The sequence below is a fragment of the Lissotriton helveticus genome, chromosome 10, assembly GCF_964261635.1.
Source record: "Lissotriton helveticus chromosome 10, aLisHel1.1, whole genome shotgun sequence".
In the NCBI taxonomy this organism is placed as follows: Eukaryota; Metazoa; Chordata; class Amphibia; order Caudata; family Salamandridae; genus Lissotriton; species Lissotriton helveticus.
In genome coordinates this window covers 267,534,933-267,548,587 of record NC_136071.1, presented here as the reverse complement: position 1 = coordinate 267,548,587, position 13,655 = coordinate 267,534,933, and the positions used below count along the sequence as shown (strand labels likewise).

Here is a 13,655-nt window from a genome sequence, read left to right as displayed (position 1 = left end):
TCCCATTCTTTTTCCTTGAGTTTTTCATATACCCCTGCGGGCAACAGGACCTTTAACATTTTAATGATATCAGGATACGTGTATTTTCCCATACGGAGCATGTCTTTCAATTCTCGATGGAACCCTGCTGGATCTTTGTCGTGACAGGGAATTAATTTTTTCATCTCTAAGAGTTCCATCTTGGTGATAGGGGTGTAAACAAATACTCGTTCTAGATCACCACCCGTTGTCCTAACTGGGTGTACTTCTCGTAACGGATGCTGTCTATCTATGTAAAATGATTTACCTTCTGGAGGTGAGACATGAACAAAATGCGGATTCAGAAACGTTCTATATTTGTGGCGCTGTTCTAGAATGACACTAATTAGATCAGTACCTAGACCTTTCCATCTATACTGGAGTAACTCGTTCAGAACATCATGTAACGGACCTGGATCAGAATGCTGTCCCTCATACTGTGTAATGAGGTGCTGAATCATATACATACCCACCAGTCGCTGCTCGGCTGGGGGCAGTTTCAGAAACATTTGTGCCACTATTTCGTCAGGAAAAGTGGTAGAATCAGTGGTCCATCGGACTGCTGATCGGGCTAGTTCTTGTTCATGCATGGTACTGAGTTCACTATAACCGATTCGTGATTTCAGAATGTGATCGGTAGCTTGAAATACTTGCTCAAGAGAACCTTGTTCTGGTGCTGGAGGAGGGGAAACTTTCTTGTGTTCTAGGCGTGAATGTCGGTCGGGAAGTCTAGTTCTACCTACATACGCTATTCTGGTGGGATTCTCGTCGTCTACCTCTTCAGTATCAGAGGCGTCTTCTTTCTCGCTTACTTGTGCTGCTTTGCGTTTCTCGTGTAACCTTATTATTTCCTTACGAATTTTCTTGTACATACTCTCTATACAACTTAGTGTCCTGTGTCTTCCCTCGGCTATATTATCACTCCACCTTGTCAGGACTTTCATTTCAGTCGGATCTTTATCTGGATAATCTTGTTCCCTTATTAAACAATTAATTAGAAACTTTAAAAGCATGAGCTGAGTCTCGGCTTTCCTTTGAGACATGGCTTCGCCAATACTTTCTGGATCTGTTCCTGTACGGATGAAACGATATATTCTGTCTAGATCTTCTTTCATATTCGGTAGGGTGTCCAAATACTCGGTTACCCGTCTCACACGCAATGAATATATGACCATATCATTATTGCCTGGGACTGGATCATAACGGCATTCGGTGAGAGCTCGTTTGATATCTGCAACGGACTGTTGTTTGGGTGTACGCTGTAACGCACGTTCATGTAATTCGAGTAATGACAGACGTTTGTGTGGCGGCGGGGTACGAGGAGGATCTCCCCCCGCCGCTCCTAAACTAGAATCGTCGACTGGTACTATTCGTGCTGGGAGAGTGACTGATGTAGCGGGTACTTGTACTGTGGGCTGGACCGGAGGTACCGTAACAGGTGCTGTAACAGGTGCCCCGGTGGCTGGAGGAACAGGAATTACATTATTTACAGGAGCTGGCGGAGCAGGATTTGCATATTCTGGAACTGTGTCGTCCAAATAGGACGAGAGAAAAATATCAGCTGCGGTCGGTTTGTGACGCAGCTTAATCGGAACTAATGGCGGCGGAAAATTACATGGTGCTTCCGGGGTTGCCCTCGGCAAGCCCTCGGCAAGAAGAGGATACATACCCTTAATAAGGGCATTTCTCTGTCTGTCTGACTGTTCGGCTTTAACTCGTTCACCTACTTCGATTAATTCTCTTTCTTGGGCTCTTTCTAAGGATTCCCTACTTAATTCTGTTTTTCTGATTTCTTTTTCGGATCTTTTATGAGATTCTTTGCGCCATAACTCGATGGCATCTTTCTGGGACTGTCTGGCTTTCTTTTTCCATAATGCTTCTTCTACTCGCATGATGCACTCGGCATCCCATGTACCCGATACGGGCCATCTATATTTCTCTTCTAGATCTTTAGTATACTCGACCCATAAGTCTAGATATAATATGGCACTTATGCCATGCTTATGATACATAAAATGACCTGGACTGTCCCTAGGCGGGACAGGAACTGCTTCCTCGAGCAGACCTTTTCTAGTTCTTAACTGACGTAATTTCGAGAACAGAGGCATAACTTAGGCTGGAGTCTGGACACAATACAATACACGATAAACACAATAATAACTGAAACAAATCACTCATACCACGACATTGAAAAACACATGGAATAACATTTAAAACAACAGTTCGGACAGAATATTACCTGGAATACTGAGAACAGAACACATGAATTTTTTGAGAACAGAACTTACTGGAATGACTAGATGCACTGCTAAAACAGTACGAAACATACCGGTCCCATGAAGAGACACGTCAGGACCCGCATCCACCTAGGTGGACACTTCGTGTTGGATCTTCGTACCCAAACCCACGGACCAGAGACAAATTAATTGACCCTGTCTAGATACTACCCCAGCAACGGTACTCACCGGGCAGCAAGAACGGAAGGCCTCGGACTGAACTGGACTGCTACGACGACGAACTACGGACTTCGGACTTCAGTTACAGGTGGGCCTCCGGATACCTCGGACCTTGGACTCTCGGCTTGGGCTCTGGTCGGGACTCGCCGCGTTCCTCCACCGCCTCGTCTGGACGCTGGACCGCAACCTCCGTCTCCTCCGTGGGCCTGAGGGATACTTGAAGCAGAAATATCTGCACGTGCACGGTATGGTTCCGTCACGGCTGCAGAGGATCAGGGGGCTTACGTGGCTTCTCCGGCGCGTGGGGAAAGGGCAAGTCCCTATTCGGGCGCCATTATGTGGTAAATAAATAATTAATTACCGGTTCTATTTTTCAGGATACTCATATAAACAGATAGCTCAATAAATAAGAGTCAGGATTCGAGGTATCTTGAGTCACAGGCTTTAATCAGACATAAAGGACAGGAACAGGACAGCCTGCATGGGAATAGGATGGCAGCTGCCGGGGGCAGGATCTGGGAGCATAAGGGATAACTTTTAATATCGGTGTACAATATTTATAGTTAAACAAATACATTACATTCAATACAGTAGGCGTAGCAGTAGGCGTGGTTTCGTAGCAGTCACGAAAGATAAGGGCAAAATGATGTAACAAGAAGGCGTGTACAGGGCGTATACATAGACATGTGATGTAAACGTAACAGAATATGTCATAAATGGGGCGGAAACATGGAGGGGGCTACCTGAGCAGCTGGGACCTCTAACCTAGTGGTGTGTGCAAACGGGCAATGACGTGTTACCAGGGAGAACTGGGGGCTATGACTTCTGTGCTAGAAGAGGAGACTAAAGTCTGGAGTGTCAGAGCGACATGTACCCAGGCATATCTAGTATCTGGTGTTTATAGTACATGTTGATAGAATCCAAAAGTTATCAGGGCAAAGGCTACTTGATACTAAGACTGGTGCATGCATAATTCTACATGTATTTCGTGTGCGAGGAATATTCTATGAATATTAATACAGTATTTCTCTTACATGGAGACATAAAGGCTAGACCATGACGGAAACTATTGATGCGATTCAGTAGCTTAGGAATGCAGAGAAGGAGGGCTGGACTGATAACTAGAAACATAACATATTCTTGGCAGACTGGGAGGCAGAGCCAGGCCGGGCCGGGCACTGCGAGGCAAGAAGTAAGCTAAGGGTCAGGGATACAGGTGGGGGCTGTATCGCTCCTTGGAGAGGGTTCAGGAGACAGGAGCTGAATCTGAGTCCGGGCCCTTTTGAGGCCTAGAAACGGGGACAATTCAATGAATTAACGTGCACACTGTAAAATGTGCCAACGTAAGTTTACATAGGCCTAATATTCGTAGCTTTCACGAGGACTGGAAACTGGCATACTAGAGATGGACACAACTGTAATTGCGTCTTTAATCGATCAGGGGGGAATACATGCATATCGATCATGCACATATAACATAAGGTGGGGAACACGTAGGCACATATAACATGGCAAAATTTACTTTTCCACAGGACGCCCATGGCTGCAGCTCAGAAGGGGTCTGTATAAAGCAGCTTCAGGAGCAGGGTCGTCTATAGAAATGCAAACAGCAATTAATGAGTCAGGGTGCATGCAAATTAGACGGGCCACCTACATTCCCTTTATGCCCGGGCGCGCAAAAATCCTAGAATGGCCCCTGCCTGGGTTGCTTCAACTGTTTTTTAGCTCACCAGTCCCAGGGCCTAATGCAGATCCAGACACGCGATCCAGGCCAGCCTCGAAACATGACTTGCTGCCCCCTCTCTCGCCCCCCCCCCCCTCCTCCTACCACACTGCAGAGGACCACCCCGTGGTTTTTTTTTGCTTTAGAGGAAATTATTGAGTTGAGCTTGCAGCTCCAAGCATCACTGCCTTAAATCCGTCAGTGGGTTTTGACGTCTTTTATTAAGTGGTATGATTGTACAGACTATAACTATTTTTAAATAATGTTGTTGGGCTTATTGCAGCTATGAAATGTAACCCACAAGAGATCTTGTTTTTTAAATAAAATATACACATTTTGTTCTGCTATATCGGAAGGTTATTGCCAAGTTCTTTAAAAACACTTTTATGTGTAATTTTATGTATTAAGATTATTGTTTCTTATTCTGCATGGGATCATAACATTTGAACTCTCCTGTATTCCATTTTTGCCAATGAGCATATTTTAGCTAGTCCACGTGGTGGCAGTGTTTGCCCTTTAATTATAAGTGTTGTGCATTATTATCTTTAGGTCTGCCGGATTTACCAGCTTCCACCACATTTTTTCACGTACACATACATTCCCGAGTATTTTCATGTTAACAATGGACCTGCTAAAACAGTAGATTGGCAACACTGATGGAATTGAGGTAGCTGATTTTATACATTTTTTTATTCCCATAAAATATATCGAATATTAGTGTAACTGTCGGCCAAAGTCGACCTGTTTATTTCGTCATCTCGCGGACACCATGACGAATTCTGATAACCCAGTGCAGTGTCCAGCAGTGTGCTCTTAATGCACAGCATCCATAGTCATTCAGTCAAAATGTGGAGTAGGGCCATTTTCAGTCAAAAATATAGGTACTATTGATTGATCAAATTAGAAAATTGGAGCAATTTGTGTCTTTCTAGAATGCCTGTTGTCGGTGATTGTTAGAAACGCAGTATTAGTTAAAGAGGACCGTTGTCCCTACCCTGAACGTCTCCTATAAAAGGCAACAGGTTCAAAGTGCACGCCCCAGTACTACTATTCTTGAAAGTCATTTTGTTAATAATACAAAATATATTGCATTCCAGCAAAGTGCGCATAAATTTGAGGGAATCTTATGAGGGAATAAAAAGCAACCGTTAATGTAATTGCTTAAATGATTCTAATCTAAGGCAACCCTTCAGTCATCAGGGATTTTTTTAATCATGTCTTCATGCATGCAAAATAATCATAAGGCTAGTATCCCTACTTGCCTATAGTTAAGAAGTGGTTGGAAGAAATCAATCTATCCAAGAAACAAATTGGTCAAGAAATTATGAGAAAAAAATCGTAACAGGGGAAGCGAGGAATCTTTGATTTTTCTTGAACAAACTTGCAAAGGGATAAAAGTATCAATTTACAGTTCCTGAAAAAAATACTACTGCTAACATTTGCGAACAGCATTTTGCCATCCTATTTTCTATAACCGTTTTCAGTATACAGGAGAAAGATTTTTCTGGGGGGGCATGATATTTTTGACCATATCAGCAGACAGAGCTAGAAGATTTAGTGGCCTGCATTAGCAGAAATTATAATTTTATTTTATTTATTTATAAAGTTTTATATAGCGAAAACTTGATCCCGAAGGATATCAGAGCGCTTTACAATTTGAGGCAAAGGTAACAAATCAGAACATTAGTCTAACATGGGGAATCTAATGGGCATTGAATTTCAAACTATCAAATTCTTGCTGACATTCCTGAGTCCATTTGTACTCTTTATCTTTGCCTAGTAGAAATCTTAAATTGATAGATTTGATAAGTCAGAAATGATGTAATTACTTTTACAAGGCAGATTTAAATGTGCGAGGACCAGTTCTTCAGAAAGTGTGTAATACAGTTTTTATATGAGACTACTGTTGAGTTGTGTCGGGATTTCTACCACTTAATAATTCAGTCAGTGATCTCCCCATCCCAGAGGCAGACAGTAATGAATAGTCAGCCGTGGCCCGTCCCGGTAAAAGCGGTAGGGGGGAGGGGTGGAAGGGGGGGGGGGGGGGGGGGACATTTCGAGAAACGACGAGGAGGGAAAATTAATTATGTATTTAGTTTTTTGTTGTCTGTCAACATCCATACCCCACCCGGCCCCACTCCCCTACAGCTCTTACCTGCACGGGTCACGGCTGCGAATAGTAACATAGCATCAACGTGGCACCAGAGATTGCAATGCTCCCGCCTCTCCGCAGGTGCCCAGGCTTGCCATCCTCTTACTTCAGCATGGTTGCAGTTTACTTTAGCGCTTACTTATGCATCTTATATTGTTTTCTTTAGAGAAAACAGCCTAAAACAGTTTTAAACTGTAATATCTTGAAAACTATTGAACAAATTTAGAGCAAACCAAACAACTGCACTTGCTTGAGTAAAGTACTACTTTCCAAGTTTGGTGTAACTATAGTATTTTTTTTGTTGCAGTGAGAAAAGTTATGATGGGAGTTAAAATGGGAAAAGTCCCTTTGACACCCGCATTCTTACCCCCTCCCCATGCGTTCACCTTGTCCTCTTGGATGGATCTGCACAAAATTTGACATGCTAAATCAAAAGTAGGTGAATTTTGTTTCTGGATACGATCATGCAGATTCGCCAAAATTATTAAGAAAACAAAAATGCTTTTTCAATGGAAACTCGGACCTAACAATAACTGCAGAATTGCTATTGTCTACTCTGTATTCAGTCTTGATTAATTTTCCCAGGTATCACAAGAGTAGGAAAACAAAAGGATATATTCTATCCACTTTGCAGAGGAAGTAGCTCTGATTTTCTGTTCTAGCAATGGCTTAACAATATTTATTGTCAAAAAGAAGGCGGCAGGTGTTTTCTTATAGAAGAGATGGTATTAATAATTTTTAAAGTCACAATTTATAAGAACAAAGAATACTTCTGCACAGTTCTATACTTCCATAGTGCTTCCACTGTGACTACTCCGCTTATCTCACCAATCACGTGATAAATTACATAACCTTTGACCACAGGATGGACACATTGCATTTCTGTCAAGTTACCCACATTTGGTGGGTGTTACCGTCTTGGTACTGGAATTCACCCACCAAATAAACAAAGTGCGTCCATAGACCTTACTGAGGTCACCCTGTTTCGAAACCTTGAACACCCTCTAAAAACCTTGTTGTACTCTAGTTACCTTAACAGGATCAATCAATCAATCAATCATAGCATTTGTATAGCGCACTACTCACCCGAAGGGTCTCAAGGCGCTTGGGGGAAGGGGACTGCTATTGCTCGAACAGCCAGGTCTTGAGTTGTCTCCTGAAGGCGAGATGGTCCTGGGTCAGCCGAAGGTGGGTGGGGAGGGAGTTCCATGTCTTGGCCGCCAGGTAGGAGAAGGATCTTCCTCCGGCGGTGGCTCTTCGGATGCGTGGTACGGCGGCGAGGGCGAGGCTTGTCGAACGTAGCTGGCGGGTGGGCGTGTAGACGGTCAGGCGGTCATTGAGGTACTTGGGGCCCAGGTCGTGGAGGGACTTGTGTGCGTGGGTGAGGAGTCTGAACGTGATTCTCTTGTTGAGGGGAGCCAGCGCAGGTCCCTCAGGTGGCCGGAGATGTGGCTGCGTCGGGGGATGTCCAGGATGAGTCGGGCGGAGGCGTTCTGGATGCGTTGGAGTCTTTTCTGTAGCTTGGCTGTGGTTCCGGCGTAGAGGGTGTTTCCGTAGTCCAGTCGGCTCGTGACGAGTGCCTAGGTGACCGTCTTCCTGGTTTCGGTCGGGATCCATCGGAAGATCTTGCGGAGCATGCGTAGGGTGTTGAAGCATGATGAGGAGACAGCGTTGACTTGTCTGGTCATCGAGAAGGAGGAGTCCAGGATGAAGCCCAGGTTACGTGCGTGGTCTGTTGGCTTGGGAGTGCTGCCCAGGGCGGGGGGCCACCAGGAGTCATCCCAGGCGGAGGGCGATGGTCCCAGGATGAGGACTTCCGTCTTGTCTGAGTTCAGTTTCAGGCGGCTGTTCTTCATCCACTCGGCGACGTCTTTCATCCCTTCGTGTAGGCTAGTTCTGGCGGTGGCGGGGTCTCTGGTGAGGGAGAGGATCAGTTAGTTGGGTGTCGTTGGCGTAGGAGATGATGTTGAGGTTGTGCTGGCGTGCGATGGCTGCAAGGGGTCTCATGTAGACGTTGAAGAGAGTGGGGCTGAGTGATGATCCTTGCGGTACGCCGCAGATGACTTTGGTGGCCTCTGATCGAAACGGGGGGCGGCGGAATCTCTGTGTTCTTCCGGCGAGGAACGAGATGATCCATTCCAGTGCCTTCTCTTGGACACCTGTGCTGCCGAGGCGTTGGACTGGGGTGCGGTGGCAGACAGTGTCGAACGCTGCGGAGAGGTCCAGGAGGATGAGGGCTGCTGTTTCCCCGTTGTCGAGCAGGGTTCTGATGTCGTCGGTGGCTGCGATGAGGGCGGTCTCTGTGCTGTGGTTGGCTCGGAAACCGGACTGCGAGGGGTCAAGGGATCCGTTCGTCTCGAGGAAGGCGGCAAGCTGTTTGTTGACGGTCTTCTCGATGACTTTGGCAGGAAAAGGGAGGAGCGAGATGGGGCGAAAGTTCTTGAGGTCGGTGGGGTCCGCTGTTGGTTTCTTCAGTAGGGCGCTGAGCTCGGCATGCTTCCAGCTCTCCGGGAAGGTGGCGGTGTTGAAGGAGATGTTGATGATGTCCCGGAGTTAGGGTGCGATGATGGAGTCGGCCTTGTTGAAGACGTGGTGGGGGCAGGGGTCGGTTGGAGATCCGGAGTGGATGGTGTTCATCGTGCGGGCTGTGTCTTCTGTGGTCACCGTGGTCCATGTGCGGAGGGTGGCAGTGGGGGGCGTTGGTTCGACGGTTGGGTGCGGGGATGGTGCGCCGAAGCTGTTGTGGATGTCGGCGATCTTGCGGTGGAAGAACGAGGCGAGAGAGTCGCAGAGGTCTTGTGACGGAGTGATGTCGTTGTTGCCGGTGCTGGGGTTGGAGAACTCCTTGACGATGCTGAAGAGTTCCTTGCTGTCGTGGGCGTTGTTGTCCAGTCGTTCCTTCAGTGATTTCTTCTTGGTGGTGCGGATGAGCTGGTGGTGCTTGCGGATGGCTTGTTTGAGGGTGGTCATGTTGTCTGTGGTCTGGTCGCGGAGCCAGGCTTTCTCGAGGGTGCGGCAGTACTTCTTGGAGTCCCTGAGTTCGTCGGTGAACCAGGTGGCTTTCTTGCTTCTGGGTCTGCTGGGAGGGTTCTTCAGTGACGCGAGGTCGTCTGCGCAGGCGGTCAGCCACTGAGTAAAGTTGCGGGCTGCTTCGTTGGGGTCCGTTGTGCTGACGGGCGGGTTCTGGCTGAGGGAGGTGGTGAGCTGCTCGGCGGTGATTTTGCTCCAGCTCCTGTGAGGAACCGGTTGCGGTTGGTGGTGGGTCATTGTTCTTCTGAAGCTGAAGTGGACGCAGCTGTGGTCGGTCCAGTGAAGTCCGGTGGAGTGGCTGAAGGTGATGTGCTCGCTGGATGAGAAGACGGGATCAAGCGTGTGGCCGTCGTAGTGGGTGGGGGTGTTGACCAGTTGCTTGAGTCCGAGGTTTGCGAGGTTGTCCAGCAGGGCCGCGGTGTTGCGGTCCTTGATGTTTTCCAGGTGGAAGTTGAGGTCCCCTAGGAGGATGTAGTCAGCGGAGGGGAGGGCGTGTGGGCTGATGAAGTCCGTGATGTCTTTGCTGAATTGTGTGCGTGGTCCCGGGGGTCTGTAGACGAGGGTGCCTCTGAGGGTTGACTTTGGGTCGGTGTGTATCTGGAAGTGGAGGTGCTCGGCGGCGGAGAAGGTGTCGTTGGAGTCAGTCGTGATGCGGATGGTGTTCTTGTGTATGATGGCGATGCCTCCTCCAGTCTGGTTGACGCGGTCCCTCCGGGTGATCTTGTATCCGTCCGGGATGGCGATGGCGTTCATCCAGGTTTCCGTGATGTGGTGTTGAGCAGGTTCCAGAGTTCGACGGCGTGTCTGTGGACGGAGCGGGTGTTGAGCAGGATGCACTTCAGGTGGTTGCTGCGGGTGCTCGGCTTGGCGGGTGCGGTGCAGGTCCGGAGGCAGGAGAACTTGCAGGCTTGGCAGGTGAAGGGTCCGTGGGTGCATTTCGGGGTGGCTCGGTAGCAGGCGGGGGTTCGGCCGGCGTTGAGGGTGGCGGCGTCGTAGGTCCGTCATGTGGGCTGGCGTCGTCGGGGGCCAGGGGTCCTGGCGCTGGGCGCGGTCCAGGCGCGGACGGGCGCAGACGGGCTTGCCTTTGGCGCACAATCGGCGCACCTGCTGCGCGTGACCGCTGCGCGTCCGCACTGTCACCATTTAAGGCTAAGTGGGAGGGAGGAGCAGCAGGGAGGCGGGAGCGGGGAGGACACGGAGAGAAAGGGGGCATGGCCGCGAGATCACGGCGGCGGGAAACGGGGAGCGGGGCAACCAGGGGAACAGACAATACGGGATACAATGCACAGAATTACAAAGAAATACAAGTATACAGCAGGGGGAAACAGTGAGGCAGTACCAGCAAGGCGAGCTGGGGAAACAAACACACGGAGCTAGGGAAACAGGCAAAGCAGATCGTGACTGAGCAGCAGCGAGGGGCACACACACAGCTGGGGGGCCGTGCGGCGCGGGGGTGTCCTGAGACCAGGTCACACTCACCTGCGCGGCGCGGTCGCCATTTAAGGCTAAGTGGGAGGGAGGAGCAGCTGGGAGGCGGTAGCGGGGAGGATACGGAGAGAAAGGGGGTGTGGCCGTGAGATCACGGCGGCGGGAAGCGGGGAGTGGGGCAACCAGGGGAACAGGCAATACGGGATACAATGCACAGAATTACAAAGAAATACAAGTATACAGCAGGGGGAAACAGTGAGGCAGTACCAGCAAGGCGAGCTGGGGAAACAAACACACGGAGCTAGTGAAACAGGCAAAGCAGATCGTGACTGAGCAGCAGCGAGGGGCACACACACAGCTGGGGGGCAGTGTGGCGCGGGGGTGTCCTGAGAACAGGTCACACTCACCTGCGCCGTGCGGTCGCCATTTAAGGACAAGTGGGAGGGAGGAGCAGCTGGGAGGCTGGAGCGGGGAGGACACGGAGAGAAAGGGGGCGTGGCCGCAAGATCACGGCGGCGGGAAGCGGGGAGCGGGGCAACCAGGGGAACAGGCAATACGGGATACAATGCACAGAATTACAAAGAAATACAAGTATACAGCAGGGGGAAGCAGTGAGGCAGTACCAGCAAGGCGAGCTGGGGAAACAAACACACGGAGCAAGGGAAAAAGGCAAAGCAGATCGTGACTGAGCAGCAGCGAGGGGCACACACATAGCTGGGGGGCCGTGCGGCGCGGGGGTGTCCTGAGAACAGGTCAGAACAGATTGCTCTCTTAAAGACTTTACAAGATCCACAATTTTAAGTAAAGAGGTTGACAAGTATGCATTTGCCACTGCAAGGTCCTATGGACAACCATCCATAGTTTTGTACAATATACTACACATATTTCTGAGATGTGCACAATGACATACAAACGTACAGCCATGCTTACAACCCCACTGTGAGTTAAACCCCCTTCAAATAGGTCTAGCCTCTATTCTATATTATTCTACAATCTGCAATGCCTTAAAATCTTCAGCAAAGTTCTGGAAATAAACATCCACACATTATAACACACAAATCAACACACTGAGGAAACTTAAACCCTTTCTCCCAGCCAAAGACTTCCAAAATGCTGTACAAGCCCTCGTCATCCCCCGCATAGACTATGGAATTGTGACCCTCAGTGGTCTCCCTCTAGCAACAACTGCACCCCTAAGAGCCTCCTTGAACGCTGCCGCGAGACTCATTACTGGCTCAAGAAAACACTCTCATATATCCCCTGACCTGAAATCCCTGAAATGGCTGCCCTTTGAAGCCAGAATACAGCTGAAAATTGCTGTTATGACACACTCGGCCGTACATCACAAGACACCCAACTACCTCACGCAAAAGGTGACTATATCAGGTGGTTCGAGATCCAATAGAAGTACAAAAAATCTACTCCTGAAACCTCGCAGATTCCGGAAGGAAAAAACCTACAAACGCTCCTTCTCAGGAATGGCACCGAGGATCTGGAACGCACTCCCTCCCGAAACCAGGCGTATCTCCTCCACGGCCTTCTTTAAGAAAGAGGTGAAAGCCATCCTCATGGCTAAGTTCACCTGAACTTTAGTGTCTGCTGATCAGAGACTTCGCACCGCTTTGGTATTATTGGCTACCTGATTGTCTAATGTCAAATTATATCATATTATTCCTGTTTTCGATCCTTTTATTCTCTTTGCTTGCCATTATTCTATGATGATTAGTCGATCCTATTATGCTACTCACTCACTACCTATTATTAGACTATTCACGTTAGCCGGATGAAATTCGTTGTCCCTACCTCTTGCTCCCTGTAACTTTTAGATATTGTCATAAGCCATCCCTTTAGCCTGAATTCTCCTGATTTCTATTGTAGTTGGATCAAAGACTCATTATCGTCTTATATTATCGTTTACCTGTTTGTTTATTGATATTTTACCGGCACTTGACTGCTATCCGATCATGCTATTGAATTTTATATTGCACCGAATATTATGTTGCGACACCCTCCTGCTATCCTCACCCCTAGTTTCTGTGAAGCGCTCTGATAGCTGTAAAGATCTGGTTCGCGCTATATAAAACTCTGAATAAATAAATAAATAAATATAAATGTCCTTTTTACATGCAATCTATTTATAGCACTATATTACAACTATTCAACATGTCGCCAGACATCCACTGGTGAATCATCTATTGTCAACAGATGCTTTGGCTTTTGTCACTCGTTTTTTGCAAAATGCTTTAGCCTTAAGCCACAATCTACTTTGAAATATGCCTCTTCGACTCACATCAGGTATGTTCAGCCTTTACCGTGTTCAACACAGAGTACTACTTGCATTAAACAACTAAACACTTTACTGGTTTGGAAAGGGTGCTACATATAACTTTTAATAAGCACAACCACACTTGCCTTCAGGGTTTATGCTATTTCCAGTTTATGCACCCACATGAGTACATAGCATAACTCTTTGCTTTAAAAGACTATAGGCCGTTTACTAACATTTTTTTTTAATGAGGTATGGGCTTATGGAGTGATGCGAGTAGCAGCATCATCAATTAGGTAATTTGAGATGCCATCAGTGATATAATATGTGAGGACATAAGAGGTGCACGATGGGAGCGCAAGTTATAGTTGGTTCACTAAACTATAACTGATTAACTTCAGTGTTATTTCAGTTGTTTACACATTTGTTCTAATCTCATTAGAATAACTAACTACAATAGTGCTTCAATCCTTGTATTTTTCACTAAATTACATTTGTTTTTAAGTGTAAGTTAACATCTTATTACCATACCTATCTACAACATGTGTTTTCTTCAGTGAATTTCTGTGTTTTCTTATCATA

The 13,655-nt window shown here is 47.6% G+C and overlaps 1 protein-coding gene across 4 annotated transcripts in view; it reads right to left on the bottom strand.

The window, feature by feature from the left end:
• MINDY4 (MINDY lysine 48 deubiquitinase 4) overlaps positions 1–13,655 on the bottom strand; it is a 638,720-nt gene that overhangs the window by 469,002 nt on the left and 156,063 nt on the right. The window lies entirely within an intron of this gene.